We start from the raw sequence: 8230 nt of genomic DNA, 5'->3' as shown, positions 1-8230 counted from the left end.
AAAATGTGACTATCACATCATGTATTAAGAATCTATGAATAGGAACTTAGTAAAATAAAGGAGTTAGATAGTGGATGTACCTGAAGTAGAGTCACACGACTTGACTTTATTATCTTTAAGATCCTTCAGGTATTCTGGGCAGCTTCACATCTAATGCCCCTTGAATTGGCAATAGAAACATATGGACCTTTCAGGAATAGCACTTGGGACTATCTCAGAATTAGCCTTTTGTAGGGTTCAAAGTACTCCATGGACTATGAAAATGGGCCCCCTTGATGAAGTGTAGGTTATTAGGCCCAAGACTTGTTTTATTCCCTATATATCGTCATGTATTATTCATAATTAGGGTTAAGAGTGAGGCAAGATGTAGCCGCCAATCATAATGAGGTTTCTTAGGTAGAATAGATTTACTTTAATATTTTCCTTATAGTGTAATTTATTCCTCATCTTCTTGAATAAAACATTTGATCATTCGACGTATCTTCATTATTGTATTCGTTCTTATTTTCCGCATTATATTCATCACATCATTCTTGGGGTTTTTCCCGACAAGTGGTATCAGATCGGGACTTTGAAGATCTAATTGATTTTTGAAGTATCGGTTCTTGATTTGATGTTTTTCTACACAAGTTATTGAAGATTTTTGGTATTTTGTCCGTTTGGAATCAAGATTCTTGTTCGATCTACTGTTCATGAAGATTTATGGTATTTTCTACCGGTATAATTTCGATCCATCTCTCTTTTCATTCTTTCGATCCATCTCTCTTTTCATTCTTAAATTGTTTTTAGATCTGATCTGGTTTATTCAACCCATCATTTGGCCCAATTGTTTTTGATCCATATTTATTCAGCCGATCCCTTTTTGTTCTTGAACCCATTATTGTCGCTATTTTTCATCGTTTGGAACATACATAATCATATCTCATTGAAATTTTAGATTCACAATCTTCTCTTGTTCGATTTCATCACTCGATTTTTCTATCCAGATCATCTAATGTGTTTGTTTCAGCTTATCAATCTTATTTGCTTTATCAAATCGATTTCATGATTCAATTATATTTTGAATCTCAATTTTTTTATCGGTTCTTGAAATCAATTCTAATACGATTGATGTAGATGAAAATTCTGTTAATTTATGATGAAAATCTTACTGGATGAGTGTGTTTTATCGTGTCTCCATTTATGATTTAATTTGTGGATGAAATTGAAAATTTGTGGATATTTTCTTTGGGATGAAGAACTGATGAAGAACATGGCGATTGCTGATCTGAAAATTAATCTATGCTTTGAGGTTTGGTGTTTATCGTCTTCCGAATAGATGAAGGTCTTCCAATCGGAATGGATCGATGTGAAAGGAATTGTAACTGTGTTCGGAATTGCTATGTTAACTGGTCGGAATCGGTATTCAAAATTTTCTAAATCGGTTTCGGAATTTATCATGACATCGGTATCGGAATTCCTTGATCGATATTTTCAGAAACAGGAAATCGGAATCGAAACAGAAACACCAAACTCGGAATTGAACAATCTCAATCGGAATTGAATTTAGCACAAACCGAAAAGATTCTGTGCTCGGAACGTTGGGTTGATCGGAAAATAGATGTCGCTGCCAAGCTCGGAATTTGATTTCAGAGTCAATTTCGGATTTTACTTTCGTAATCAGAATGAAAAATAATGGCAAGAATTGCGATGGACTCGCAATTTGATCTGTTCGGTCCCGCAATCTGTGTGAAGAATATTGGTGTCGCAAGTTTAAGCCTTTGTTTTTTATCCGAGCAAATGGGGAAGAAGCTACAGTGTTACATTTCAAGTCCCCTGACTTTTAGCGATATGTCAGTTTAAGTCCAATTTCCGAATTTGTTCAAATTAAGGGGAAGATGATGCAGTATTAATATTTTAGCCCCCTGACTTTCAGCAAAGTGACAGTTTCAGCCCTATATTCCGAAAAGTTTACAAATTTAAGGGCTGGTGAACAAATTTGGATTTTTCATGAACATATTTATTCGCGAACAGAAAATTATGGATTCCAACAAATCTTGGCAGTTCGGAAAGTCGTATTTCGCAATAAAGTCAATTTTTTTCGACTATTTCGGATTTTAAACTTCATTGTTTATTCTATTTTGTCGCGGGGGAGCATATTATTTGTTTATCCATTCAAGATCATTATCTTACCATTTGAAGGTTTTATAATCACATTTTCGATTATAAAAGGGGGATAATTTGATATGGCCATTCGAAATTGGATTGTGACTTTTCAAATTTGAAGATTTTTGAAGAAGCTTGTGGTAGCGATATGAAGGTAGCTTTTACAGAAAAGTTCAAGATGACCTCTTCTAAAGCTTTTACATAGAAGTAGCTTTTACAGAAAAGTTCAAGAAGAACTCTTTTAAAGCATTGATCTATCTCTGACTTTTAGTGATTTCTCGATCAAGTGACTTACGAATCTTAAATTTGGTTTGTTACGTTATATTTTTTGGTGGCTTATAACATTAGCTTATTTGAAGATCATTGTGACTTGGAGGGGGAGTTCTTCAAAGACAAGAAGTGATTTTGTTTCTTAATTCCGAAATGGATTTTTATTGCGGGTTTGGCTTTCTTGAAGTTCTTTGGGATTACTGTTAGGAATAAAACCCTAATTGAGATTTGATGAACAAGATGCGGAAAATAAGAAAAAACACAAATATGAAGATTATGTCGAATGATCACTCGATTTATTCAATTATGAGGAATAGATTACACTTTAAGAAATAAGAATCTAACTCTACAAGAAACCTCACAACGTGGCGGCTACATTTTGCCTCACGCTTAACCCTAATTATGAATAATACATGACTATTTATAGGGAAAAGACAAGTCTTGGGCTTTTAACCTACACTTCATCACTGGGCCCATTGTCATAATCCATGGAGTACTTTGAAACCCTACAATCTCCCCCTCAAAGTATGGAATGGATGACAATGCTTCAACTTCCAAAACAAGCATCTAGCAAATAAGAAATGATCTCGCAACGAGGAATATTTGAAGCAATCCACGATTCTTGATTCTTCAATAGTCTTCAACCACAGGTTCTAGGATATATATAAAAACCAAGCACTGAAGTAATGTTTTTAAACTTCATTTTCTGATGTAATCCCAAAGATCTTCAATAAAGCCAAACCCACCATAAAAACCCATTTCAGAACAAAGAAACCGAATCACTTCTCATCTTTGAAGAGCTCCCCCTCCAAGTCACAATGATCTTCAAATAAGCTAATGATATAAGCCACCAAAAATTATCATGTAACAACCCAAAATTTAAGATTCGTAACGCTACTTGATCAAGATAATACTAGAAGTCGGAGGTATAACAAGTCCTTAGAAGAGCTTGATGAAGAACTGCTACTGTAAAGGATACTTCTCTGCAAAAGCTTTAGAATAGCTCGATGAAGAACTGCTATTGTCAAAGCTACCTTTATAATTCTACCACAAGGTTTATAAAATATTCAAATTTGAAAAGTCACAAATCCAATTTCGAATGACCATACCAAATTCTCCCCCGATTTATAATAAAAAACGTGATTATAAAGCCTTTAAATGGTCAAGAGAATGATCTTGAATGGATAAATAATTACTATGCTCCCCCGCGACAAAATGATATAAACGATGAAGTATAAAATCCGAAAAAATCGTGAAAATTTGTCGTTATCACGAAAAACGACTTTCCTAACCGCCAAGACTTGTTGGAATCTTTATTTTTCTGTTCACGAAAAAAATATGTGCGTTAAAAAATCCAAAACTGTTCACCGGCCCTCAAATTTGCAAACTTTTCGAAAAATGGGTTGAAATTGTCACTTTTCTGAAATTCTGGGACTGAAAATGTAACTCTGCATCAATTTCCCTTTTAAATGTAACAATTTCTGGAATTTGTCCATAATTGCCAAGCTGTGAAAACAACAGGGGCCAAAAGTGTTCATTCTCTGAAGTTGCAGGGGCCAAGAATGTAACATTGTGTCTTCTTCCCCAATATATGATATATCGACTGATTAAAAGAATTGAACGGCAACTGTAAACAATCGTTCGCATACGAACCACAGATACAATACCGATCATCCAATAACGTCGATCGACCCTTTCATTTTCTTCCTTACGTTCGTATCCGAGTCCAATAGTGCCACCGTTCGCTCCAAGTACACCCAAAGCGAATCTCGTCAACCGGAAGCGAATCTTAGGTTCGCTTCAAATGTTTGCGTCTGTGACCTTCGCTTCTATGAGTTTCGCTTGTGATTGTAAGGTTCGTTTCTTGTTAATTACACACCCAAAAAGCGAACCCAACCGAATGTTTGGTTCTATTCGGTTCCAAGCATAATCACGCGAACCCAAGTTCATTCCAAGTTTGTTCCAAGTCCGTCGAATACACTGACCATCTGTAAGTTGCGAATCAAGGCAACCCTGAAACCCCCGAAACTGTGATCTCTCGCTCCGACTCCGACGATCACAAACCCAATACGAATCACTGTCGACGAACAATATGAGTGCAAGTAAAAAAAACGAGCTTTGATCGTTCGGAGCTAATGATTTTCACAACAATCTGACTTTCATTCGTTTGTTCTGATTGTATTAATCACCGAATGTAAAACCTATTTGGCGATTGAGAACGTGATTCCAATTTGATTTCAGATCACTAACCCACTGTTCTTTGTTTATATGAGTCGATTTTGACTTTTGTTTCTTGGACCATTAAGACTGACTATTGACAAATGCCAAAATTGACATCCTCAGATCAATACAATCATGATAAATAACAGAGAATCCGACAATCACATCAAATCGATTCAGTCTACGCATTCGATTGCACTCATAGATGAGAGCATCGTTCACAGATCAGTAATTCCAATTTTGACTTTTCTGTTTTAACCATCTAAATCAAGAAACAACGCTGTTCATCCATTCATCATCAGACATCGAGATTTTCATTCAATCAAACTTCCAATTGATTCTCCAAAGATCGATTTTACTTACAGTTAGAACAATATCATCAGAAATTTTCCAATTTCAACATAAATCAAAATATTTGAAAAATCAAATTGATTATATTAATAGGAATGGGAAAATCTATTTAAAAAAATTGACCTTGGATTAAAACTGAAAAGAATCGATTGATGAACTTCACGATAACAACCAATAACCAATATTCATTGATTTTGATCAAGATAATGAGACATCGACTAGATGAAGGAATGATGTACAAAACAAACGACATACGCACGCTCCAGAGACATAAAAAGAAAAGGACAAAAGATGACGGAGCATTAACAGTAAAGGATCCATTATTTGGGCCAGATTAAAACAATAGAATAATTATTGATCTTGGACTGAATTAACAAACAGATTTAATCATGAATACGAACAGAAACACACAGATCGGATCAAAGAAAATACCAGATGAACATTAACAGAACACATAATTTTCCATGAACAGTTGTTTGAACAGAAAGCTTGATTCCATACCGCCAAAACACCAATAATCTTCAATAACTCGTGCAGAAAATCATCAAATCAAGAACCGATACTTCAAAAATCAATAGATCTTCAAAGACCTGCTCTGATACCACTTGTTAGGAATAAAACCCTAATTGAGATTTGATGAACAAGATGCGGAAAATAAGAACAAACACAAATATTAAGATTATGTCGAATGATCACTCAATTTATTCAATTATGAGGAACAGATTACCCTTTAAGAAATAAGAATCTAACTCTACAAGAAACTGTTGGATTAGTGTCTAAGTCCATAACTATTTTGGTATGTACTTGACCCGATGGTGCATGGTCCTTTTGGGTTGCCTTCACCAAAGCAACTTGATAGGATGAATTATGGAGAGAAAGGATTAATTATGATTTATTAATATATTATGAGAATAATATATTAAAGGAGAAATCATATTGTTTAATTAATATTAGTCAAGAATTAATTGATAATTAATTTTGTGGCTAAAAGAGATTAATTGAACTTAAGGGACTAGAACTGTAATTATAAGATAATTGCATTTGGGCTATGGATCACCTTGGAATAATAGGTTGGACGAATTCTATGGGGAAACCCATTAGAAATCGCCCAAGGGATATTCTAAAAGGGTCAATGGGCTGCTTAGGGCTTAAGCAGTCAGATTAGGGTTTCCTAGTTGAAAACCCTAATAGCCTACATGTATATATAGTACCCTTAAGCCCCAAAAACGTGGCTAAGAGTTCCACTAGGGTTTCCACACGTTTTGGGCAGCCTCCTCTTTCCTTATTCTTCATCCTCTTGCTCTTGGTGTTTGTGAGCCATTAGAGGAGTGACACTTGTGACTCTAAGCTTTCTAAAGCCATTACAAGGAGGATTTGAGATTGTTATTGCTACATAACAATTAAGGTATGATCTAAACCCTAATTCATATGTTAATATTGATTATCACATGCTAGATCTAGGGTTTATAGTCTTGGATGAATGCATATACAATAGAGAAACCTAGATCCAAGCATTAGGGTTTGCATGAGCACATAGGATGTTCTTATGGCCTAAACCCATCAGTGGTATCAGAGCCTTGATTGGTTTCTATTGTATTGATGCCTTGGTTATTTGTTCAAGCTTCAAAATCGATTTTTTGGCTCCCCGACTGATGAACTCGGCGAGTTCCAATGTGGACTCGGCGAGTTGCTCCAACTCGGCGAGTCCATAGAGGAACTCGGCGAGTTCGAGTGTCAGTAAGAGCAGATTTCGGGATTTCTTGCTATTTTGCTTGATGATACTTGCCTTAATTGTTTTGGGTCTTTAATATTCGAATTTTATCTTATATTTGAGAATATCCTTGATTAAACAAAAGATAATTACCAATTGATTAGATAATAACTTCCTTATATGATTAAAGATTAATTATTTGTATTAATTGGGTAACTTATCTTGCAAGAAATTGAAATTAGGTCAAATTTAGATAATCATTAAATTAATTGTTTAATTTAAATTATTTGCTATTTGATCCTTGTGTTTTTGAAATGTTTCAAATACTTGCCCTCAAGTTTTGGAATTTAAATTTTGATTAAAAGGTTTGATTTGAAATATTTAAATTCTAAACCCTAATGTTTTGAAATGTTTCAAAACTTGCCCTCAAGTTTTGGAATTTAAAAGTTGATTAAAAGTTTAATTTAGAAATGTTAGATTCTAAAACCCTAGTATTGTTTTTGAAAAGTTCAAATCACACCCTTATGGTTTTATTAAATTAATTAAGTGTATAATTAAAAGAGAGTTAATAAATCCATAGTGATATGGTTTACATTTAATTAAATTAAAAGTATGTTTTATTAAATTAAACCACCTGGTATTTTAAAAGTGTAAAATACACCTTATACTATATATAACATTAAAAGTCTAGTATTATATATATGTATGAGTAAACAGTCAGTCTTACCGTTAGTAGGCCTCATTCACGAAGCTAGTCTATAAGGGGTGTTTAAGGAAATTGCCTATAAAATGGCGATTGAATGGGTATCCACTTTTACCCACCGCACTCTTGACTAGTGGAGGGTCGTTAGCCGAACGGGTAGGATAGGGCAAACCCTTTCCATTAAAAGTATAATGAAGTATTAAGTAACTAAATGTCTTATACAAAATTCCCAATCTTAGTTACTTTAGACAAAAGTGAATTGATGCAATTCCATGAAATTACACTTTGTGCCCTTGCGAAGACATTAGTGGAGCGTGTGTGGCTAACCGGCACACTAAATGGTACTGAGCAAAGGTAGCAAAGGGTGACTCATTGTTTATCATAGTTCGGTGGAGCGTATGTGGTTAACCGGCACATCGAATAGGTGACTGTAACATTGGGGGCACCATGTAAGTTTGCATGGTTATTCACACCCTGTTTTGTGATCCTCGGCATCCCAGTCACAAATCGAGGGGCATATCGAGATTTAAACATGCCATTGAAATGTTCAATGAATCTCAAAAGATCTAGGAATTTTCAATAGATTTAAAACTTAAATTTCTTTTTCGTTTTTCATGGTGGAAATTAGTTGATCGTCATTCACTTACCTTCAAATGTTCTGCAATTTGGGTTACGGCATCCCTCTCCCAAGTTGTAGAGTATTGTGTTGGGTCCTAGCCTTAATATCTCATTTGGGTGATTTATTAAGGACTCAATCAATCAACTAACTTGAATTTTTCTCCCATTTTGTAGATGTCAAAGTATGACAACTATGGTCTTCCCAAATCCCG

The sequence above is a fragment of the Lactuca virosa genome, chromosome 5 (assembly GCF_052849685.1).
Source record: "Lactuca virosa cultivar CGN04683 chromosome 5, Lactuca_virosa_CGN04683_v6, whole genome shotgun sequence".
NCBI lineage: Eukaryota > Viridiplantae > Streptophyta > Magnoliopsida > Asterales > Asteraceae > Lactuca > Lactuca virosa.
Note: the sequence above shows the minus strand (reverse complement) of the source record.